The sequence below is a fragment of the Rhinatrema bivittatum genome, chromosome 1 (genome assembly GCF_901001135.1).
Source record: "Rhinatrema bivittatum chromosome 1, aRhiBiv1.1, whole genome shotgun sequence".
Classification (NCBI taxonomy): Eukaryota; Metazoa; Chordata; class Amphibia; order Gymnophiona; family Rhinatrematidae; genus Rhinatrema; species Rhinatrema bivittatum.
The window spans coordinates 605868514-605882374 of record NC_042615.1 but is presented as its reverse complement, the minus strand read 5'-3'; positions in this window follow the sequence as shown (position 1 = coordinate 605882374).

Below are 13861 nucleotides of genomic sequence, written 5' to 3'. Positions count from 1 at the left end.
ACCCGCACCATTAATGTAGGAAGCAGTGTTGGAACTGCATCCAAGTGAATATCTACCATAGTTAGGGGTAGTAACCGCCGCAATAAGCAAGCTACACCCATGCCTTTGTTTACCCAGACTATGTAACTCAGTCCTTGTTGGTTATTGTCAACACAAACTGTTACCGGCTTCCCTTCCAGGCTGTGGGCTCAGCATTCAGCTTATCTGGGTCACTCAGTTTGCAACTGCATACAGTACTTCTCCTCACAGGGTTCACAAACACTGCTGACTCCTTCTTACATAGGGACTAAAACCTATCTCCTGTACTGGGCACACATTGAGATGTCTTGTGCAAGTCTGTCCCTCACTAAAACAATATGGGCCGGATTTTCAAAAGGTTATGCGCACCAGGCCTAAAGCCCCGGGACACATATAAGTCCCGCTGCTTGCAAAAAGGGGCGGCCGGGGGTTGGGAGGGGTGGTCTAGGGAGGGTCATGGGCGGGACAGAGGCCTCCAACACAGCAGCCATTTGCTGCTGTGTTGGAGGATCATGTGCCGGCAGGCTGCCGGCGCATGATCCTCCAACACAGCAGCCATTTGCTGCTGTGTTGGAGGATCATGTGCCGGCAGGCTGCCGGCGCGCGCAACCTGGTTGGACAAGAATTTTGGGTGGGGTTAGAGTAGGATTAGGGGGGAAAGGTTAGGGGAAGGGGTGGGAAGGTTAGGTTAGGGGGAAGAGAATGGGGGAAGCCCGCAGGCGTCGGCACGCACAAGGAGCACTAGTGTGCACTTCCTTGCATGCGCTGACCCTGATTTTATAAATTTTGTGCGCCTGCACGCACAAGTTAAAAAATTGGGAGTACATGTGTGTGTACCAGGTAGCGCGCGCACATGTACACCTGCGCGTTGGTTTGAAAATCTACCCCTATATATGCATATAATAAAGGGGTGGTCTAGGGGCATTCCTGGACAGTGCCAACAATCGTGCATAAACTGCTATTTTTAAAAAGACATATGAATGTACTATTATCAACTTATTCTCATAATTTTACATCTGCCAATTATCTTGCATAAGTGATATCAAACATGTTTAAGGAATAGCATTGATTTGATTGGAGGTCTGGGTGAACTAGAGGGGATTCAGGCTGAAGATCCAGAAGGTTCTTTCTTGATGACCTGGAGGACTGGGTTAATTGGTGGAGGATCAGAAAACTGGTAATTTCAGTTACATGCACATGTTTTTAAATATGTCAACTTACATACGTAAATAATGTTTTACATGAACAATCCCTACATTACATTTACACATGAAATATAAACAGATATATTTTTTAAATTGGTAGGAAAAGTACACATGTACAATACATTGAAATACTCGCTTTCAATGCATTGAATGCTTTCACACATAAGAATACATATGCACATAAGTTACAGGGCACACATGATGCATTTTATAATATATGCAGATGTGATATGTGCAGGCTATAAAATGCTCGTATGTCTCCATGTGACCATATGCTGTTCATAGTTGCTTGAAATTACTCTCGGAAATTAAAACCTTTAACTGTGAAATGTCAATTTTGTTTTGAATTGAAATGGTAAAACCATCCTTTTTATATTTTTGTGAGAAATTCCTTGTCACCTTTCCAAGTGTATGAGCTTCTTAATGCTAAAAATACCCTCAGTATCAGCAGTTTGTCATGTTAATTATACAGAAAAATATGTGCACATATTTTGACACATGGTAAGAGATATTAAAAGGGGTTGTTTTAACACAAACTGAAAATTGTCAGCATTAATGTCAGTCATCAAGATTTCAATAAATTGAAATTAATGCTCTCTATGCCAGCTGTGGACACCAGTTGTTGCAGACTTCCTAAACACATTCAGATGTTTGTAAATAGTGTATGATTGGTCACTTAAGCAGTTACAAGAACCTTTCTACAAAGATGAAATTCTTCCAAAGAGACCATCCAGGAATTATATCAAAATCATCTTCGATTTGAGATGGATCAAATATTCTGACTGCTTTTTCTGTCCATTCTAACTTCACCTCACCTCCTGTTCTCATCAGGATAGGTAGAAGCAGATGGGGGTGGGGGGGAGAGGATAATAGGGGAAAGTTCTTTAATCAATGTTTGAGAGTGGAGGGGGCTAGAGCTGTGACAGAAAAAGAGTTGACACTGAAGGTAGGCAGACAGTCTGCAATTTTGTACAAAGATTGAATTAAGAGATGTGAAAGCTTTCAGGAATGTTGATTCTTTGGCCCATTTTTTATTATGTGGCAACAAGCTAATTATATGGTTTCTTTGTATGTGTATGTAGGATGAGTGAAAAAAGCACTATGTATAAATGTATATTTTCCACTTTTGATTCCAAAGAAAATTTTAATATTATAATGAATAATAACATAATAAAATGAAGCATACATAATATTAATATTTAAATGATGAATAACATATGAAGTAATAAATATAAATTAACAAGAAAATAAAGACTAAAGTAGGCATTCAAACAAAAATTTAGAAATATGAGTGGGATGTTCTTTTTAAAGCTGGCATTGCATGAGAAATTTCTGAAACGAGTCTAAATCCATTTAGATGGATAATTCAAAAGTTATCTATCTAAATGGTAAATTTGGCATTTTTGTAGTAGATCTGGCTAAATTATAGCCAGATAAGTAGTTATTTGGCTATAATTTAGCTGGATAAAAATGGGGCATTCAAGGAAGGGTTTGAGTTATCCAGCTAATCTAGAATGGGGTTGATATACCCCTGTGAGCCTCTGGGTCTGATTTTCATTCCACCACCACTAATATTACAACCCCCATCAGGCCAAGACTCCTCCCCTCAAAAGGCAATAGTTGTAAAAATCTTGCATGTACCACTACCAGCTCTCCAGCTTTATCCCCTTCTCTCCCCAGCAAATATTTTGAAAACTAGTGCCTCCCACATTAAATAAAACAGTACATGGTACGGGGTGGGGGAAGCACAAATTAGAGATGTGCATTTGTTTTTCTTGAATTAGGCAATTTCAACAAAATTGCCTAATTTGGTATGGTTTGGGGAACCGAAAAGCTTCCTTTAGCATGCACTAACTTTGACCCATTAGTGTGCACTATCAGGAGTTAGTGCGTACTAACCTGAAAATTGTGCCCCCCCCTGAAAAAAAACAAAAACCTGAATGAACCAAATTTCCCACTGGTGGCCCTGAAACAAAGCCTGACACGATAAAAAAAAAAACATGATGCACATCTCTATCACAAATTTACATGATATTTTTCCCTGTCTTTCCTAATTTGTAGTTATGTGTTGTTTCCTGATCATTGTAGGGGTTTGCTATGTATTTTCTATGCTTTCTGATATACAAAATGATGTGAATAATTATGTAAAAGGGGGTCAATATCCATCTGTCTGCCCAATCTTCTGTCTGTCTATAGGCACAAAAACTCTTCAAAAAAAGAGCAGGGAAATTTACCAAAACTGGCATGCAGGAAGAAAATGTTAAAATCTTGGATGAGTTTAAAAACCAGAAAAATCAGGGGGTATTAGCAAACCTGAGACAAAATGGTTGCTTAGATTCCTAGCTCCTTTTTCCCATCTTATAATTTTTACCATATTTTGTTTTTGGGTGATAATACTCTAGTGTTCTGAGACCTAGTAACATATTTTAGTCTTATTATTTTGAGTAAGGCTCTTCTCAGTTTTAATTTTACTTGTCTGATATTTTCTTGACGTCCTTTGCCTTACCTAGTATAGGAGGATTTGAGAATGTGAACAAGCAAGCTTGGGAAAATAGCATTGCTATCAGACCTCTCATTCTGTAGCTGTACTTACGTGCTGCTCTTGCTTCAAATGTAGATGGGTAGAAGATACTAGAGATTCAAGCTCACTTTGAAGAGTATTTTCTTCATTTTCTCTTCCTTTTTTGTTTTTTGATACCAATAGTACTGGTCTCATAGTGCAAAAGAGTAAATGCCTACCTTCCCCTCCCCCCACCCCCGGGATGGAGAAGATTGCTGCCTTGGAGTGAGCTGTTTTTGCTAGCACAGAGACACAGCAATTGATCCCTCAATTAATGCACTATCAATTACTGGTCCACCTACTAATTCTCTCTGTGATGCTGTGGTGGGGAACAAGGGGAGTTGATGAGAATATTTTAGAACAGAACATCTCTTTTTAGAGGGAGGGTTGAATGAAGAGGAAAACATTTCCAAAATCATAATAATTATTGTGTACTCATATGGCATTAATAGTCATCAGTCTTTAATTAGCGTCCATTTGAGATGGCTGTGTGGAAGTGGTCCACAGAGGGTATCATGATAAACTAATAATGTGCATGTGGCATGCCTGCGGCCTTTCTCCTCAGCCAGTCTATTACTTCACGTGGTTTATTAGATTCTTCCCACACTGGCATTATATACTTCAGGAATATGAAGTCCGCCTCACAGGAGTTTGCTCTTTCATGTATCTGATGCCTATTTTTTTTTTTATTTAAAGCTTTCTCCATTGTGCCAGACACTTTCTTTTGCCTTAGGAATACAAGTATTGAATACAGATGGGATTTTCCTTTTTCCCTCATATTCACCTATGATTCCAGAAAATTTCATTTGCTTTCAGCCCAACAATGCTTTGCAGCCTTTGAGGAATTTAAAAGTGATAAGCATAAAGATCATCAGTCGGAAGAAGACTCGTTTGATTCTCATCTTTGGAAAGAAGAACGTAGGAAGCGCAGACGACTAGCAGTGGAGAATAATGCTCATATTTCCACCTTTGGATTGAAATAAGCCCAATCATGGTTGATTGGTGAAGTAAAATCTCACTTATATTTCTTCCAGTTAATCATTGTTTGAAGTAGAATTCTGTTAACTATTTTATATGGCAAGAATTGTCTCTTCCTTCTTTCTTATCTCTTTTTTTTCTCCCCTTTTGTGTATTTTATTTTCCTTTTCTTCATTCTCTGGATAGGAGAGCTTTGCATTTAGTCTCATCTTTTGGCTTCTATGACTTGTGTACTGGATCTAGATTTCTCTCATATCTATATTTTTCCTTTCCTAATCTTTTCTCATCTTGGTGGGGGGGGGGGGGTGTTGATGTTCTCATCTCTCCAAAAGGAGAGTTGTAGGTTGAACACCATGTAATGGCATGACCTAAAGGGTTGTGGATATTTTGATGAGTGTGTGGAGTATAGGATGGTGATACTTAGGATTTACAGGTCTCCCTAACATTTTGTAGGTCTATGCAGGGTTTTGTTGTTGCTTTAAAGAGGTTGCTTATTGATGCTTATATTGTTTTATTTCCCAGATGGTTCTTCTCTTATGCCATGAAATCCACGAGACATTTCTTCTGTGAACTCTCTCCTATAACACGACTTTCTATGCTGACACCATACTTTTTTCCATCAATGTAAAAAGGTATGACTGCTCCCTCCAAGAAGATAAAACTCTATCAGCAAAATACTTTTATATAAGAAACACACTTTCAAATTACTAGGGATTTAGCTGAATCTAAACATGTGTTTTCTTTGCCTCAACTGACAAGAAAAAGTGTGGTGTTGATTTCCTACTGTCTAAATTCTTTCCTTTTTCTCTTTGATTTAAAGGGTCAAGGAGGGAAGATTCATTATCATAAAGGCTTCATAAGATACTTGGAGAGTATCCCCACCTGACTCCTTCTCCCATACTGAAACTCCTGGAGGGGGGTAAACATCTATATCTCCCTTATTGCTCTGTGTTGCGACCGTCACTGCTCGATGCCCTCACTCCACCCTCTTTACCTCTGTGGCAACTCCCTCCAGGTCTGATGGACGCTTTGCTGCCGTGGCGTCTTTTTGCCGTCTCCCTCCAGCGTCCCGAACCGGCACGATGCTGCAGATCCGCCATGTTCCTGATGATGTAGGGTGCACGCACACACTCCGATTGATGTACCAGCAATGGTGCGAAACTCGGGGGTGTCCCCCTGGATTACATCATCCGCTTCCAATATAAAAGGTCTCAGTAATTGCTAACGAATCGAGTTAGCAAGGATTAGTCCACACTACTCTGCGTCCTCGGACTTACCAGGGGGCCTCACTCTCTTTTCTTTATTTCAGATTGCAGATAGGAACCGGTACTCGCTCCTCGAGGGCCCATGTTCCTGAACACTCTGAAGATTCTCTACAGCCTGGAAGCTATTACAGATACAGACAATTGTGAGTTACCATCGCTCTCTCAGAGCTTTCCCTGGAACCAGGTACTCGCTCCTCGAGGGCCTAACCCTTTCCAGCTACTGAGCTTCTTTAAGACCTTATGTGAGTTTTGTCATCTAGTTCTGGCTATGAACACAGCATACCCTGTCTACTCACTATCTATAGTTTCTCTACAGCTCAGCAACCCTGGGATCTCTGTTCCAATTCCTGAGGGACTTCAGCCCTGTCGGGCATATCAGCTCACTACTGCCACCTCTGGTGGTTCTACTAACCTGTCTAATAAAAGAACTATCTGTGTCTGTCTCCATACCCAAGTCTAGCTGATGGTCCCTCTCAGGATATCCTCCTGGAGGCACTGTCATCTGCCATCGGCCCAAGGATCCACCTATCTTCATTCCTTTTTAGCCGAGTGCCCTCTCCAAGCATTCCACTGGTAACAGATTGCTTCTCCTTCCCTATCAGGAGTCTTCAGCAACAGATTCATTACGGATTGCAACTCCGCAGTCTATACCTTTACAGTTTGCTAATCCTCCCTCCTTAGGGATTGAGGCATATCAGATTGCTAACTCCTCACGGAGTCTCTAACAGATTGCTAATTCCTCCTTCTTGAGGACCAGTTCACAACAAGATTGCTAACTCCTCCTTCCACAGGAGTCAATGCATAACAAGATTGCTAACTCCTCCCTCTACAGGACCAGTTCACAACAGATTGCTAACTCCCAGCTCTAACACAGAACTTTCCTAACACTCTGTTATGCTGGAGAAGCCCCAATACAGCTGTAGTCCATACCCAAAAGAGGTTGTTCTACATGTCAAATATCATGCCACTCCTTACCCTTGTGATGAACTCTTTCCCTCTGAAACTTTTCCATCACAGACACATACAGTAGAATGCCATAGTATATCCATTAACCTTCCAAAAGGAAATATCAAACATTATTAACACATACATTATCCATGTCTTAGCACTTTATTCCCTTTTGGTAGCTTGGGGGTGTGCAAGGCACACTGAGGCAGTAGAGATCTGCTACTAAACATTAGAGGAGCAGAAACTGGTGTTATAACTTGGTCTGACTTTGTTCCTGTTTTAGACACTTGTTCTTTGCAGCTAACTGTTATCTTGACAGAAAATACTCCTTGATGATTCGTTTATAAAAAATGAGAAACATGTTTTTTCTATTGGTACTTGCCTAAAAGACTTAATGAAGGATAGGGCACTCATAGGAATTTATTATGGGATGCATGCAATGCAGATGTGAGAGATCCTTTTACATCACTCTCATAATTGTATTTGTGTACAATTATAATTTTCTTTTCTCCATTATATTGGTATCTATGGGAAACTTAGAATCTGTTCAGGCTGTAGGCATGCTGACCAGTGCTCCATTCTAAACACCCTCCCCCATCCTCCTCTCAATTCTCCCACACACAGACACTCACCCTTTCTATACTTTGGGAAAGAGCATCAAAGGGAAAGAAGTACAGACTTGGAAATACCTGAAGCAACTGGCAAAGTTGGCACATAAAAGTGCTTCCAAAGTACACACACACACACACACACACACACACTCTACCCCCCTCACCACCCCTTCTACATTCCCCTCCATACACACTATACCCACATCCCCATGCCCCCACACACCCTTGCATCCACAAATTCCTACATACTCCCACAACCCATATACATATATCCTCTCACACACCCCTACACATTGCATTACACATGTATACTTACCAACCCTTCCCACACAGACCCCATACACCCATATATCCTTCTCACTCACCCCCACCCATAATATATCACACACCTTTAACCCATACATCAATCCCACACATACTTTCCACATAAACAAACCTAAAGACACCCAATGAACACATCTAACACATACACACACACACAGACACATCCACTCATTATACACACACAGCCCACTCTCTTCTCATGCCCACACATACCTCACATATTCTTAAACCATCCACAAATAAATTTCCTCAAATGCAACCTTCCCCACACACACACTCTTCCCACATTTACTTGGTACCAGTACACCCATATCCTCACCCCCATACTTATACCTCCCTCCCTCATCACAAAGAGAGAGGGAAAATAAATGACACAGATTCTAATCAGCCCCCCATCACACTCAAACACATGCCACATACACACATTTGTCCCAACCTCTCACCCACACTCCTGCAACTACAGCTCTAACCTATACACACATACACACACACAAACACACATACACACACAAATATACACACATCCATATATCCAAAAATCCCACAGCTACAACTCCCTTTACATACATAACCTGTCACACTTTACCATCACAGAACCCCACACAAATCTACCCAAAAACACACATCCATCTTCCAACACACACCTTGACACCATCACATATCTGCTTACACACCAAACATCCACATACACATTCATACCCCTGGATTCCCCCATGTACAAACCTCATCACACACATCTAACTTATACACAACAAACACAACACACACAATTCCTTACACCATCACATACCTCTAAATCCACAAAAATAATCCCAAAAAGTACATCACTCTACCCCCATTCATCTACAAACACTACCTATCACAAAGTCCCATTCACTCAAAACACACCAGTATATATCCATTTCCCCCTCTAATCCCTCCACACACCCACACTAAACACAGCCCTGTACTCCCTACACAAACCTCACATATCCAAACACACACCTTCAACACCAACTGCCACCCACCAACAGACCCACCAACAGACATTCCCCCCATGTACAATCCCACCCAGCCCACCTATACACTCCTTATATACCCAAATCCTCCATTTTCCTAAAAACATCCCCACCACAACCCCAGTGAGCTCTCCCATTGCTACATACACCTTTTCTAAAAATCTATTATCACGGCATGTCAGCTTCTGCACTGTGGTGAGATTGGCGATGTCCCACTGGCCTAACTTGCAGTCTCCAATAATGGTGAGAGAGTAGTTCAAGGATTTTTTTTGTTACCTAGGTAACCTGCAAGTTGAAAGTCATTTTCTCAATGAGTAACCTTCTCTCACAGACATTTAGGGATGATAGTCTCCCCAGAGTATGGTAACTGCTATGGCTGCCAAAATGTTTGCAAGGTCAATAATGTGACATGGTATATCTAGTATATCTTCAGCTTCAAAGGAGCATGAGACGGGTCTGCTCATTGATTTATCTCCACTACACGATACTTGTTCAAAATTGAATTGTTTAAAGAATAGGGCCCACCAGGCTTGACAATGGTTCAACTGTTGAGCCAGCTGGAGATAATGGAGATTTTTATGATTAGTATATACTATATATGGATCCTTCAAGTAAATAAAAGTAAGTTTGACAGCTAGTAGCACTCTGTCTCCAATAGTGTAGTTCCCTTCTTTAGGAGTAAACTTCTTTGAATAGAAGAAGTAAGGCATAAAAGTCCCTTTGTTGTTGTGCTGTGAGAGGACAGTCCCTACTCTAGCAGCAGAGGCATCTATCTTGACAACAAAGGGCTTCAGAGGATCAGGATGTTGGAGCCAAGAGGAATCAAGAAATGCTGCTTTAAGTTGGCTGAATGCTCAAACGATGTCTTTTCTTACCAATTCTTGGTGTTAGAACCTTTTTTGGTAGATGTGAGAGGGGTGACTATGGTGGAAATAATTATGAATAAGTTGTCGGTAGTAATTCATAAAGCCAAAAAACCATTGTAAAGTTTTAAGGCCAATGGGTTTGGGCAATCATGAATAGTCCAGGTTTTTCTGGATGCATCTGAAGACCCTGTTGTGAGATGATGTAACCCAAAAAAGGCAATTCCACCAGTTTGAAAATGCATTTCTCTAATTTGGAGTAGAGTTGATTTTCCTGAAGTCTCTGAAATACCAATTTAACATGTTCCCGGTGCTGGGTCAGAGAACAGGAAAAAAATGAGAATATCATCAAGGTAAACTTCCACAGAGGACTGCAGGAGATTCCAAAAGATCTCATTGAACATATGCTGGAACATGGCTGAGGAATTACAGTAGACAAATGAAATCACAATGTATTCATAATGCCCATCACAGATATTAAATGCTATCTTCCATTTGTCTTCCATTTGGATGCAGATGAGATTATAGGCACCACTAAGGTCCAGCATGGAGAATTTTCGAGCTCCCTGCAGATGGTTGAACAACTTTGCAATCAATGTTAAAGTGTATTGATTTTTTAAAGTGATAGCGTTAAGACTGCATTAGTCAATAAAGGGCTGGAGAGACCTATCCTTTTTTCCTTACAAAGAAGAAATCCGCCCTTGCCGGAGATGATGATGGTCAGATAAATCCCCATTCCAAATTTTCCTTCTCATAGTTAGTCATTGCTTTCATTTCTGGAATGGACAATGGGTAGACCCTGCCTCTGGGAGGCATCTTCCCTGGAAGCAGATAAATTGGGCAATCAAAAGGTCTGGAGGGAGCAGTGTTTCTGCATGTTTCTTACTGAGAACTGGAGTGGAGATCTTGAGAGCAGACGCAACTTGAGGAAGGCATTCTTTAAGGCAGAAGGACCCTCATGGTGTTATTTCCAAGGACTGCCAAACAATGGTAGGGTTGTTCTTCAGCAGCCAGGGCAGACCAAATATAATGGAATTTATGACTTTAGGAAGGATAAAGAGAGTTGTTTGTTCCTTGTGCAAGGTTCCAATTTGTAAGGTCATGGAATTGGTAGTCATAGACAAGTGGCTCAGAAGAGAATCTCCCAAAACCAAATAGATCCTTGCTGGTGGGTCCAGGGGTATAACTAGACAGCTATACTATCTTACTAAGCCCTCCTTGATAAAATTACCCATGGCACCAGAATTTAGTAACTCCTCCAGTGGATATCTGTGTTATTAAAAGTGAGAATAACTGAAATTAGGACCTGAGGAGAGGTTGGAAAATGATTCTAACCCTAGGATTGGGAGTTTCCTGCCTTCTCGGGGCATTAAGTGCCATAGTGCCCCTGATCAGCACACTATAGGCAAATTCTCAGGCAGCACCTCTTTTACTTTTCTTAATCCAATAACTGAGCCCATGCACTGTGGTGAGATTGATGCTGCCTCCCTGTTGACCCAGAAGGGCCCTTGCCAACAGTAGGTGGACTCATAGGACTGGGACCAGGTCTGCTTCACCTATACCAGCCCCTTCCTTTACAGTTTGAATTCTTGGATTCTAAGGCCATCAGGATTTAGGTGAGGTTCCCATAGAGAACAGACAGGGCCAAGGAGCAGGCTGAGGTTGGGGCAGGCAGCAGACATAAATGGTCAAGTTCCAGGCAGTAGTTGGGAAGGCAGCAGACAGGCACAATGGAGGTTAAGGCAACGTTTGGAGCAGGTAGCAGACAGGCACAGTCAAGGTCCAGACCATAGTCAAGGCACAAGAAATCAGTTTGAGGATAGGCAGGCAATAGCAGTGCAAGGCCAGGAGGGGAAAAGCAGAGTTGGACAAGGAGAAACCAAGGCAGGGGCAGGGAAGGGAAGTGCAGTCAGGAATGAGACAAGGCAGGACAAGGGTACTGGAATGAAGTAGGGTAGGAATGAAGAAAGGAAAGGCAGGAATAGCAACACGCACTGTGGCAAAGCAAGAGGACCTGTTGCAGAAGCATCTGCTGTAGTGCAGCTAGAGTTTAAATACCCAGCCATGTGATATTATCACCGGGTGTCTCCTCCTAGGTTTTCTGCTGCAGGGCCCTGATAGGACAGCACCAGCACATGCATACACCTAGAGACAGCATCAGTGGGAAGAGATGGCAGCATCTTGGGGTCTGGTGTGGTTCTTGGCATTTTAGGGTGAGTGTGGCCGGCCAAATGTGACATCTATGGTTGGAAAGCTTTCTTAAAGACATAGGGGCAGATTGTCAAGGATTTACGCGTGTAGGGAGGATACACGTGCCGGGCCTATTTTCAAAAGGCCTGGCGGTGCGCGTAAAGCCCCAGGATGCACGTATGCCCCGGGGCTTTTCTGAATGGGTGGGCAGGGGGCAGGACAGGGTGGGAAGGGGCGGGGCAGACAGTCCGGGGGCATGGCAGGGCTGTCCAGGGGCGTGGCTGGGCATTCCAGGGGCGGTCCAGGAGGTGTGGCCGAGGACTCTGGCACAGGGGGATCGCGCGCCGGCAGTTGGCCGGCATATGCAAGTTACGCCTGCTCTGGCAGGCATAACTTCCAAAACAAAGGTACGGGGGGGGGGGGGGGGTTCTTTAGGACTGCGGGGTGGGTCAGGGAGGGGAAGGGAGGGGAAGGTTGGGGGGGGGGGGGGGAAGGAAAGTTCCCTCTGATTTCGGAGCAGCCTCAGAGGGAACAGGCTCCCCAAGGGCTCGGCACGCGCAATTTGCACTAGTGTGCACCCCCTTGCGCGCACCGACCCCTGATTTTATAACATATGTGTGGCTGCGATCGCATGTTATAAAATCAGGCATACATTTGGCGCACAGGGTTGCGCACACAAATGTATGACCGCACATATGTTTTAAAATCTGCCCCATATTTTTCCCTGCTTTCCCTATTTATTATTTTTCTTGAAGTGTGGCCCAATATTGACTACATCCTTTTTTCATTTGGAAGAATCAACCTATAAATGAATGATTACTATAATTTTAGTAAACATGGTATGCTTGAGTCTCAGGTGTCCTTGTCTTATACTGTCCTTGTTTTGAAGGAAAAAAAAGATAAAACAATGTTGGCATATGCTTACTATTTAAAACACTTTACTGTCCATATGACCACATTAATTCATTGTGACAGACTCAAAGTAGTATTTATCATAAAGTAACCTTGCTTATGAATTTCCATTATCATAACCACCATAAAATTATGAGGCAACAAGACCATTAAAAAGAAAGTACTTGTATTACGGCTTCATTCTTAATGTATTCAGTAGCAGAGCTAGTAGATAAAGGAAGCATTTTTATCTCTTAATTTTGTGTCATATTTTGAAAATCAGTTGTGGACAATTGTTTTACAAGAAAGATATAAAATGATTTGTTAGTTTTGTGCTAGGGCATATTACATTTTTCAAGCCTTGGTATGTAATTTCTCTGGAGCGCTATTTTCTCTGTAAATTTAGGGACCTACACAATAAAACTTACCATACAGGATAAATTTGTTTAGCCTGTGCCTCCAAACAGGTGTTAGCCAATCCAATCCAAGTGTTAACTTTGTAACCTTCACAATACTGAAAGTACACAATATAAATATCCAGAACATTGGATATCCAGAACACTGCAGCAAATGCTATATTCAGATGCTGAGGTAAAGAGAAAATGACCTTGTTAATACAGGAGTTACTCTTGCTACCTGAAATGACTTGAGATCAGTTTAAAGTTTTATGTCTTCAGATTATTGAGGGGTACCGGGCTACAATACCTAATGTTTGCCTTGGTATCATCCAAGCCATTCCTTGAGATCTGCAAAGCAGACTCTTTTATGTATCCAATATTTTAAAGAAAGCAAATTGGTGAGATTGAGAGAGTGGATGTTCTCTACAGTTGCTCCTAAACTATGGAATGTTATACTGAAATATATTCCTTGGGAATTAGATTATTTTGCTTTTGGTGAAATGTGATAACAGAGCATTTTACTAAATCTTTTATGCTTCAAGTTTGAAATTGAATTTTCAAAAGGATTTTTATGTATAATTCCCATTTTATGCATGCTTTTGAAAATCAATC